The sequence below is a fragment of the Zea mays genome, chromosome 8, assembly GCF_902167145.1.
Source record: "Zea mays cultivar B73 chromosome 8, Zm-B73-REFERENCE-NAM-5.0, whole genome shotgun sequence".
Lineage (NCBI taxonomy): Eukaryota > Viridiplantae > Streptophyta > Magnoliopsida > Poales > Poaceae > Zea > Zea mays.
Window position 1 is genome coordinate 159,872,338 of NC_050103.1, and position 12,239 is coordinate 159,884,576.

A 12,239-nucleotide genomic window follows, 5' to 3' on the forward strand; every position below is an offset into this window, starting at 1 on the left:
CTGCATAGAGTTGCCCCACGGCGTGGAGAGCGTGCCGAGGCGTTGCACGTGCACCGCGCGCCACTGCAGCGGGCTGCACGCCAGCAGCTGCAGCGTAAAGAGACCGCACGGATTGTGCACCACAAGGATCGCAGGCCTTCTGCCGTTGGTTGTGCACGCCGACTCCACCCGCAGCCTGAGGTGCTACAGGTACGCGTTGCCCCCTTGCGATGGTGGCCCCGGACCCGCCAGTCCATACCGGGATTCATACAGCACACCGAACAGGTCATGGCCTTCCTCGTAGACGGCCTTCTCCAGCATGCCCGCTAGAATGTTCCTGTACCGCGTGGGTAGCATGAGATCAGGCTCGAGGTAGCTGAGGGTGGAGGTGGAGCCGAAGTTGGACACCATGATCTCGACATCGGGCGCATTGTAGTAGTCGTCAGCTTCGGCATCAGCGTCGTAGGAAAGCGTCATCTGCTCAGCGCGGCCCCTGGTGTGCGGTGCGACCAGCACGGAGGGTTCGAACCAGAGGTGGAACCTGCCATCGTGGCGACGCACGAGTGGACACACCAGGCTGGACGGATGTCCTTGAAGCCCTTGTCGAGGAAAGGTTCTGCAGTTGAGGACTCTCATCGAACACCTGGTGGGCGTGTCGACGGGTACCTGCTCCTCTTTGGCTTGCTCGGTGTAGAAGAGCAGCGGGATGAAGCTGTAGAGGTCGTGCTCGACGTAGCTGTCGTAGACGGCGAGAGGACGATGCGCGAACTCCGTCACGCCGACGAGCCCGTCATGGACCTTCTCGCGCGGGTTGGAGAGCACGACGGTCGCAAGGACCCTGTCGACCTCACTGTGGGACAACTCAGAGTCGTCGCTGCCATGGACGGCGCTGACGGGGTCGACGGTCAGGTGCTGTAGCGGTCGGCGCTGCAGCCGCGCGCTGCGACTGAGATGCTGGCGCCGTCCTAGGATGCTGGCGTTGTGCTGCTGCGAGCAGTCCCAGGCGGTGTCGAGGAGGAAGAGATGGTCGTGGCACGAGACGTCGACAGACTCGGTGATGGAGTTATCGGGCTCCTCGTCGAAAATAGGCTCTCCATCGAAGCCTGTGGGAGCTGCTGAAGAGCTGAACACATCGTCAGGGCACACCGAGGTCGCCGAAGAGCTGAACACGTCGTCGTCGTACACCGGCGCGGCGACGAAGGAGGTGGCGGAGTTGGAAGATCGCAGCCCTGACACCGCGTCCTCCATCCTGTGCTCGCCACCACGGCCAGCCAACGCATCGGTCAAGCGGAGCTCCATGTGCGCCATCGCGTCCAGAATCTGCTGTATTGCCGCCTCCATGCGTGCAATATTCCAGGATACGAGTAGTCTGATACCAAATGTTAGCGACGGGGTAGGAGAAGGCAGGGAATGGCGTGATGAAGGGGAAAGAGATAGAGAAGTCGGAGAAGATGGTGGGAGCACGAAGGCTTTTTTCTGGTATTGTCTATTTCTTTCATACCCTTTTCTCTTACAGTACTGCTCCTATATAGTTGCACGACTCGGCCCATGACGCATTACATGGCCCATTGGAGCCTGGTTACGTGAGTTGCAGCTCCGTGCCCCTGTTTTCTATTTCATCAGCTTCTTCTGGTTCCTCACGTTGTGCACCATCCTCAGCTTCTCAATGTGTTCCTTGTACTGTTGCTGACACGGGCTGAACTGATATTCTAGCTCGGTTCATTATCGAGCTAGCTTGGTTTGTTAACGGGCTAGCTCACAAGTTAAATAAACTATCATATTTTAATGGAACAAAATTATATGCATATCATTTATATAATATGATTGATGAACATGTTATATGTTTATGTGGTTTTTATAGCCTATGAGTTAAACTAATGATTGATGAACTATGTCTATGTGTTAAATTAGTTTATGTGAATATAATTGTGGGTTAAACTAATGAAATGTGTGTGAATTGTGAATTGATGAGTTCTGTTAGTTTGGTGTTATATTGATGTGATATATGAAAATATAAGTATAATTACTATTTTCTATTTTTAAATTAGTTTGAATTTAATTAGAACTTGATTATTATATATATATATTATTTTTTTCTACTCAAGCTCGCGAGATAAACGATCCAGCTCGAGCTTGTAAACGAGTCGAGTCAATCTAACTCTGTGGCTCATTAGCTTAACAAGCCGAGCCAAACCAGCTCGTTGGTTTAATGAGTCGAGCTGAACCAGCTCGTTAGCTCAATGAGCCAGATCGAACTGGTTCGAAGTCTAGCCCTAGTCCAACCATTCCCCTCGACCCCTCGTTGTCGGTGTTTTGGGTCCGACCGCACACCCGGGGTTGCCCCTCAAGGTGTTTTTAGGAGTAGGACGATGTCGACGACTGTAGCAAAATGGTTCGTGCCGATCACACGAGAGACAGTGGACAAGATTTACAGGTTTGGGCCGCTTAGAAATGCGTAACACCCTACGTCCTGGTGAGTATGTAAACGAGGTTACAAGAGGGCTCTCTGGATTGAAGACACAGAGAGTTGAGGTGGGTGGCTAAGTAAGATAGGGTCGATCGTTCTGAAGGGGTGCCCCCTAGGCCTTATATACTCGACCGTGGGGCAGTACACGTGGATATGATAACAACAAGTAGCCAAAAGGTAGTGAACCTCTTGAGTTTATCCCTACGTAACTCTCGCTGACTTATCCTCGCATGGCTCCGTAGCATGGGGGCTCCAGCGCGGAAAAGTCGGATCTCTGTTGCAATTTACTCGTTCGACGTTGTGGGCCGTCCGGGTTTGCACCAACCCGGTCTTACGTCTTCTCTGCTTTGTTGGTTGTTTCTCCCCAGGCCCACGAAGGAATGACCTCATGATTTATTGGGCTTTTGGGCTTTTCGTGAGGTCTTTTACTCCTTTAGTGGACCCGGGGGATATCTATCCCCCACAAGCCCCCGATCTTTGGGTTAATTTAGAAGTAATCAGCCCAAAGATCCCAGGTCCAACTTGCAGGTGTTTTGAAAAAGAATGTCTTCCTGCTGTCTTCTCTTGCTCCGATCACTCATTTGACCGAGGCTTGGTTTCATGCTTGTGCCTTAGAGGTCGGCATTTCAATTTGTAGGATTCTGAACTTCGTTGGGTGCACCGGAGGTGCACCCAATGGGTGTAGCCCCCGACCTTTGAGTAGATTTTAGAAAACAATCTACTCGAAGGTCTTTCCCGGAAATTATCTCCATTTGTGCTCCTGCATCTTGGTTGAGGGTTGGTCTTTTAATCTTGTCCTTCGCCTTAGAAGTCGGCACTATCTCGGCTTGGAATGATAATCCATGGGGTGCACCGGAGGTGCACCCAATGGGTGTAGCCCCCGACCTTCAAATGGATTTTTTAAGGATAATCCATTCGAAGGTCTTCCTTTCGTTTGTAAAAATCGGCATGAGGCTATTTGCATTATGCTTTGGAGGTCAGCATTATGTCATCAATATTTTGCTGCAGAGGTCAGCATATATTTTGTCTTTAGCAGCCGAGTTTGCAATCCATCCATATCTTGCTAGGTAATGCAATTTATTTGCTTCTGCGACTGATTGGACGTTTGATGGACGTTCTCTGTCTAGTCTTCACGTCGCTTCTGTTGGCCATATCTTGTACTTTGCTGGCTATATTTGGCTTTCCTCTGATCCTTACTGATATCTCATTTTTGTCTTGAGGTATTTACTGCGTGCCCTGCACGGATGTGACCGTTTTGAAAAATATACTGATAATTCCTGGGCGTCCCCCCCCAATGGGTGTGGGCAAGGGACGGCTTGGTACGCTGAGTGTTTTATCCGGCTGCTTCTGAGTAGTAATGTGATGGGACGGCTAGTGTAATCATATCCTTTGCGTTGTTGTCTGGAGTCCCAATGGGTGTAGTGTTGCATGAAACGGCGTCAGCCGCCTGACGTGTCTCCAGACGGGTGGAAGTGCTTATTGAATGCTTTGCGACTGTTCAGTGACCACGGTTGGAGGTGAGCGGTTGCCTTTCCCTTCTATAAATAACGCCGTTGCTCCTCTGGTTTTTTCACATCTCTTCGCTGTTCTTTACTGCATCCTTCTCTTCCCTTCTGTCTGCTTCCGCCATGGGCAAGAGTAACAAACGCAAGCGTGAGCCGACTCCTCCGTCGGAGGACTTCGGCGACTCGGAATACTCGGAGGAGGAGTTCTCCTCCGAGTCCGAGGGGTCTCCGGCTCCCGTCTCTCCCCCGGCGTCGTCTGATGATTCAGACGACTCCCAGGGGATTGCCGCGGAAGTCTGGACGTACATCCGGGCCGTCGAGCGCTCCGGGCTCGAGGGCTCGGATGAGTCGGAGTTCTCCTCGGACGAGGAGGACTCGGACGGCGGCGAGGACGAGGATGACGACGACGACGACGACGATGACGACGACGGTGGCGACGGCGACGGTGACGGCAGCGGCAGCGGCGGGGGCAGCGGCGGCAAGGGCAGCACCAGAGGCGGCAGCAGCACGGGCAGCACCAGAGGCGGCAGCAGCAAGGGCAGCACCAGGGGCGGCGGCGGCAACGGCAGCACCAGGGGCGGCGGCGGTGGCAGCAGCAGCAAGGCCAGTGGCTAAACGCCACTGGTCTTTAGATATTAGTATAGTGTAGTTAGAATAATGTAGTAGTAATGTAGGGTAGTATAGTGTAGTATAGTAGTAGTAATAGTAATGTAGCAATAGTAGGGAAGCACCAACTCGCAAAGAGTTGGTTTGTAAGCTTATTATCTTCCCTTTAATGAAAATGATGTTGGCCCCTTCTCGACGACTCGCTTTCCCTGATTATAGAACTGATTCTTTTGAGACAGTAGATGAATAACTTGTGCATCACACTGACGCTTCCAGAAGTAGCTGCCGAGTAATCTTGTAGTCGGTTATCGGCGTTTTAGAAGCGACGCCGAGCGATTGAAGGTCGACGTCGTCATTTTAGAAGTGATGCCGAGCTTTGGAATATGAGATCAGCGTTTTAGAGGCAACGCCGAGTGATTGAAGGTCGACGTCGGCATTTTAGAAGTAATGCCGAGCGGTTGAATATGAGATCAGCGTTTTAGAGGCAACGCCGAGTGACTGGAGGTCGACGTCGGCATTTTAGAAGTAATGTCGAGCGATTGAATCGCGAGATCAGCGTTTTAGAGGCAACGCCGAGTGAGTGAAGGTCGGCGTCGGCATTTTAGAAGTAATGCCGAGCGACTGAATATAAAATCAGCGTTTTAGAGTCAACGCCGAGTGAGGGGAGGTGACGTCGGTATTTTAGAGGTAATGTCGAGCGACTGAATATGAAAATCAGCGTTTTAGAGTCAACGCCGAGTGAGGGGAGGTGACGTCGGCATTTTAGAGGTAATGTCGAGCGACTGAATATGAAAATCAGCGTTTTAGAGTCAACGCCGAGTGAGTGAAGGTCGGCGTCGGCATTTTAGAAGTAACGCCGAGCGATTGAATATGAAAATCAGCGTTTTAGAGTCAACGCCGAGTGAGTGAAGGTCGGCGTCGGCATTTTAGAAGTAATGCCGAGCGATTGAATATAAAATCAGTGTTTTAGAGTCAACGCCGAGTGAGTGGAGGTGACGTCGGCATTTTAGAGGTAATGCCGAGCGACTGAATATGAAATCAGCGTTTTAGAGTCAACGCCGAGTGATAGCCGGCCGCATGAGTTATTTTGAGGATGATAACCGAGTGATGAAGTGGCACGTCAGCTTTTTTGGAAATAACTGCCGGATGACCACGTGGCATGCTGGGGTTTCGGAAATAACCGCCGGGTGATGACTGGGCACTTTTTGAAACGGTATCTGGCTCGAGAATATCCCATAAGAGTTGCGCTTTTAGCCGCCTTTGCTTTCCGTGCCCTAGTTCTTGCATTCCCGCATCTGAATCTTCTCTGCCATTCGCCTCCTGCTCTGCTCGCTGGTAAAAATCGAGGTGGCGCCCAAGAGGAAAACTGCAAGCTCGTCTGCTGCGGTGATCCCTCCAATCGACCCCAACAGCCAGTTGCCTTTCGCAGGTAACCATATGTCCATTATTTCCGAAGCTGAACTTCTCCACCTCGTATCCATCGGGGTTCTTCCTCCGCGGGAACTCTGTTCTTGGCGGATTTGCCGCGGGACTACTGTCCCAACAGAGGATACCCACGAGTCTGTAGTTTACGCTCCTTTTCTTCTCCGCGGCCTCGGCCTTCCCATCTCTCCCTTTTTCCGCGGCCTCCTTGATTTCTACCACATTAACTTGACCCATTTGAACCCTAATTCCATTCTGCAAATCTCCATTTTCGTCCACTTATGTGAAGCCTTTCTCGGCGTGCTGCCGCATTTCGGTTTATGGAAGTATCTGTATCATTGTCGCCCTGGGATGGCCGGGGGACAACATCAGTTGGTCGGAGGTGCCAGTTTGGAGATGCGCCGTGGACGGAAAACTGAGTATCTTGAGATTCCCCTCAAGGATAGTATTAAGGGGTGGCGTCTAGAGTGGTTCATAGTTGATAATTATGGAAATTCTCTCCCCTCTCGGTCGGGAAGACAGCCAGACGTTCGCACTCCGAGCTGGACCGAGTCTCCCACAGATCAGGAAGTGGCTGAGGCAGGTGTGTTGCTAGCTGAAGTTGGACTGCTGAAAGAGAGAGGTCTAACTGCTGAAGCTGTGGTCACTGACTTTGTTTTCAAGAACATTCAGCCACTGAAGTACAGGGCCTATCCGGCATATCTGTATCGAGGGCTAGCCGATTCAACTCGGGTTACCAATAGGAGAATTCCTTCTGTAGACTTGGTAAACCGACTTGAAATGATCCTCAGGGGTAAGGTTTCAAATGTTGGTGCTCCAGTGGCATACTCGGCCTGGAACCTACCTCCTCCCAAAGCTTTCACCCTTTTTGCGTCAAATCCGCCTGTGACTGATGGCAATTTGGGCCTTAGAGTGCGACCCTCTGCTGAAGAGGTCAGTACTTTGGTTGCTTCGCTTGGGGAGATTCCCGATGATGAACGGCAGGTTTATTTTGAAGTGCCCCTGAACCCTAGTGATGCGGACATAAATGACATGCTTGATCTGTTAGCTGAGGATTCATCCGACGCTGCTCCTGTTGGTACGTTGGCAGTGGTGCCCCTTCCAGAGGTTGATACAACTTTGGATGTCCCAAAACCTGTCATTACTCGCCCGAGACGCCCTAGCCGAACCAGTCAGCCTGAGCCTTCTGCTGATGAGCAAAAGAAAAAGAGAAGACGCCTCCGGCGAGTATCCAGCTTTGATGAGGACGCCGGTACCTTAGTTCCTGCTGCTGAAGAAGTGCCTGCAACTGGCCTTACTGACGCTGACCCCAATGGGTGTACCCAAACTGTTACTGATCCCAATGTGGGCACTTCATCTGTTGCTGATCCCAATGGGGGTGCTGCTTGCGTTGTTACTGTGGAAGATGAGGAGGAAGAAAATGAAGCTCCTTTAACTCAGAAAAACAGTCGACAGTTCATCGCCAGTGGTGGAAGTAGTGGAGTTCCTTCTCCTGCTTTGTCTGCCCTCATTGGTCTGCAAGAACTGTCCCTGGCCAACTTTGATCAAACTCTTGAGGATATGGTCCCAGAGGACTTGTTATCAGAGCCAGTGGATGATGATGCAACAGAGACTTGTGCTGTCGTGCCCGATGCTGGGTTGAGGTCATCCCGTGCCTCGTCGACCTTAGAGCGCGATCTCGAGGGTCGGGATGCTGACTTGGATTGTCCTGATCCCATGGAAGTGGCTAAAGGCCCGTCATCCTTAGAGGTGGTTACTGCAGAGAGCCTGGACCCCAAGAATGGTGCTGATACATGCCCAGCCCCCGAGGATGTCGCCGGGGATGACTTAGCTCGGGTGAAGAGTGTAAGCCACTGCCCAGCCCCCGAGGGTGTTGCCGGGGATGATCCGGCTCAGGTGGGCAGTGCCAACTATGACCCAGCCCCCGAGGGTGCCCGAGCAGGGTCTCCTTCCTGCACTTCCATGGACGTTCACGCGGGTTCACCTCCACACTCTGGCTGCGTGGTGGTAGCCCAGACTCTGGACCAGGGAGTCGCTTTAGAGGGCAGCGTCCCTGCTGATCTGGCGTTTGGCTCTGTTGAAGGCACTGAGCTGATTCCTACTGGTCTGTTGCAAGCTGCTTCGGGTGGTGGTCTTGCACCTGGTTATCAGTTGATTTATCCTGATTTGGGGATCCCTTCGTTCTTTTCCAACCTCCAGGTACTGATGCTGTACTTTAGCTTGATCTTTACGTTGCATGAACTTTTGTCACTATGTTCATTTATTCTTCTCATCAGGCTTTGGTAGATGGGATGGCCAGCCAGCTGAGATTGCAGGGTGCTTCCGTCCCAGAAGTGGCTTCGTCTCTTGCGTGTTGGAATCCAGTGTCACTTCATCGTCGTGTATCCGAGCTGGAGGCAACTAACGCTGGTTAGTGCCCTTTTTCTTCTCTTCGCCTTTGTTATGGACTGTTTTACCTTCTGACCTCGCTTTGTTTGATTACTTCTTGCTAGGAATGACTCGGCAGATTGCAATTCTTGAGGAAAAACATTCCCGAGATCAGGCTGAAATGGTTCAACGGTGCGCTGACTTTGAGGAGAAGTACTCTCAGAGCCAAACTGAATTAAATCAGGTCTCCGCTGCCTTGGATGACGCCAATGCTCTGAGTTCTTCTCTTCATGCTCGGCTTGACTCTGAAAAGGTAACTTACAAAACCATGCCTTGCCTTGCTACGCTCTTATTACTTGCTTGATTTCTGAAAGAGTTGATTTTTGTTGGCAGGAAGAAAAACGTATCCTTGCTGCTTCTCGCGACAATCTAGACAGATTGTACCGTGATTCTAGCAACTCGCTGACCATCTTGGAGAGGAGTCACCGCTTTACAATGGAGGAACTGGACAATCAGCGTTGTAGGTTGCAAGAATCTGCGGACGAAGTGACCCGCCTTAAGCAATTGATATCAGAGAAAGATGCCACCATCAAAGAACTCCGAGCTTCCAAGAAATCCGTTGCCCAGGAGTTAGAGGCCGCTCGGCTGGCTGCTAAAGTTGCCGAAGAAACTGCAGCTACTCTCAAAACCCAGCGCGATAAAGCCATGGACAAGGCTATTCGTGTTGGACGAATCTTGATGAGGAGACCCGGCGTGGTTGTTCCTGAAGACATAAAGGCTGACGTGAATGCTGCTCCCGATTCCTCGAGTCGTCCTACTTCGTCGGTCGCTCCTGAAAAAGGCATTGCGAAATAGAGAAACATTTTGCGTGCTCTGAGCGCGCGGCTAGCATGATCGAGTATTTGTTAGAACACATCAGTTTATCATTCGAATGACATAATTACTCTCTTATTGTATCAGGATTTATTGGTTCGTAAATTTGTGGTAATGATGCATGATGATTATGAAATTCGTTAGCGGGATATGGAAGTCATCCCCTGAATTACATAAGCGCGAGCATGTTGCGCCGGCTTAAGCCACCGCTTGACTTCAGCCGATGGCTCCGTTAGTAGGGCATAGTGGTCACCCCAAGTTAAGTAAGCGTGAGCGTGTTGCACCGCCTTAAGTCGTTGCCGACTTAAGTCGATTGCTCCGTTTGTAGGGCATAGTGGTCACCCCGAGTTAAGTAAGCGTGAGCATGTTGCACCGCCTTAAGTCGTTGCCGACTTAAGTCGATTGCTCCGTTTGTAGGGCATAGTGGTCACCCCGAGTTAAGTAAGCGTGAGCATGTTGCACCGCCTTAAGTCGTTGCCAACTTAAGTCGATTGCTCCGTTTGTAGGGCATAGTGGTCACCCCGGGTTAAGTAAGCGTGAGCATGTTGCACCGCCTTAAGTCGTTGCCAACTTAAGTCGATTGCTCCGTTTGTAGGGCATAGTGGTCACCCCGAGTTAAGTAAGCGTGAGCATGTTGCACCGCCTTAAGTCGTTGCCAACTTAAGTCGATTGCTCCGTTTGTAGGGCATAGTGGTCACCCCGAGTTAAGTAAGAATGCAAGTCGATCGTAAACGAGCCGAGTATCTTTGAAATCTCTCTTTATTGATGACATATTTCCATTTTACAGAATACATTGTCGCCCCAGCTGTTTTGAAATACAGCTAGGGATAAAACTTTCTGAGGTGCTCTTTGTTCCAGGAGTTCCCAACTTCTGTGCTATCCATCTGAGTGAGGCGATACGATCCGGGCCGAGTGACTTCTGCTACTATGAAGGGTCCTTCCCATAAGGGTGATAACTTGTGTCGTCCCTCCCCCGTTAGAATTCGGCGGAGGACGAGGTCTCCTACTGAAAAGAACCATTGCCGCACAGCCTTGTCGTGATAGCGCCTTAGAGTCTGCTGGTACCGTGCTGATTGGATTACCGCATTCAGCCGTTCTTCCTCAAGTACATCAACGTCCTCCAGCCTGGTGGCCTCGGCTTCTGCTATGCTTTCGAAGATCAACCTTGGCGCCCCAAATTTGAGATCAGCAGGTAGCACTGCCTCCGACCCATAAACCATGAAGAAAGGAGTGTTTCCATGCAGGGCTCGGCTAGGTTGGGTTCTTAGGCTCCAAACAACATAAGGCAATTCTCTTATCCACTTTTCTGCGAATTTTTCATTCTTATCGAAGACCCTTTTCCTGAGTGCCTCCAATATCATTCCGTTGGCTCGCTCAACCTGCCCGTTGGCTCTTGGATGTGCTACAGATGCGTACTTGATCTGAATGCTCTTTTGCTCGCAGAAGTCGAGGAATTCTGAACTGGTGAAGTTGGATCCTAAGTCGGTGATGATGTTGTTTGGTATCCCGAATCTGAATATTATGTCTTGTATGAATTCCACAGCCTTAGCAGAGGTTAAATAAGCAATGGGCTTGAACTCTATCCATTTAGTGAATTTGTCAATCGCCACCAATACATGAGTATATCCCCCTTGAGCTTTCTTGAAAGGTCCAATCATATCCAGTCCCCAGCACGCGAAAGGCCAGGTTACTGGTATGGTCTGCAGTTGCTGTGCTGGCATATGCTGTTGCTTTGACAAGTATTGGCAAGCTTCACACCTCTGGACTAACTCGGTTGCATCGTTCTTCGCCGTCGGCCAATAGAATCCTGACCTGAAAACCTTTCCGACTAGTGTTCTGGATGTTGCATGAATTCCACATTGCCCTGCATGGACCTCCTCCAGAAGTTGCTTCCCGGTGGACGGGAGAACGCACTTCATGAGGATGCCTGACGCGCCCCTTCTGTACAATACCTCCCCAATGAGTGTATAGTGAGCTGACTGTCTGGCAATGCGATCTGCCGAGTTCTTGTCATCTGGTTCTTCTTCATTCTTTATATACTTAATAATCGGTCGTCTCCAGTCATCAAGGTCTGACTCGGGTTGATCTATGATGTTGCACTCTTCTGTTTGATCCATTGAGATACTCGGCTGAAGAATTTCTTGCACGAAGACCCCGGGTGGGACCTGAATTCGACTAGATCCGAGCTTGGACAGTACATCGGCTGCTGTGTTCCAATCTCTTTCTACATGATGAAATTCTAGACCCTCGAATTTATCTTCCAACTTTCGGACAGCAGCGCAGTATTTTCCCATTGAATCACTTGAACAATCTCATTCCTTGTTTATCTGGCTGATGACTACCAGAGAATCTCCGTATACCATCAATCTCTTGACGCCCAGCGATATGACGATGTTCAATCCGTGTATCAAAGCTTCATACTCGGCTGCATTGTTAGAGGCCGGGAATAGCAACTGGAGGGCGTACTTGAGGTGTTCGCCTCCAGGTGCGGTGAAGAGGATCCCTGCTCCTGCTCCCTGCAGCTTCAGCGAGCCATCAAAATACATTCGCCATACTTCTGCAGTTTCTGGATTATCAGGTACTTGATGTTCTGTCCACTCTGATACGAAATCAACCAGTGCTTGAGTTTTGATGGCAGTGCGAGGTCGGAACTCGATGTCATGAGATCCCAGCTCGCAAGCCCACTTGGCTATTCGACCAATGGCTTCCTTGTTGTGAAGAATGTCCCCTATTGGAAAACCAGTGACTACTATGACTTTGTGGTCGTCAAAGTAGTGGCGCAGCTTGTGGGCAGTTAAAAGTACTGCATATAACAGCTTCTGAACCTGAGGATACTTTTTCTTCGAGGGGCCTAGAACCTCACTGATGAAGTAAACAGGATGTTGTACTGGATAGGCATGTCCTTCTTCTACTCGCTCGACTACCAACGCGGTGCTTACCACGTGAGTCGTGCAAGAGATATATAGCAGCAAATCTTCAGCCGGTTGAGTCGGCGTAGCTCGCCGGGGTGGTTTCAGTAC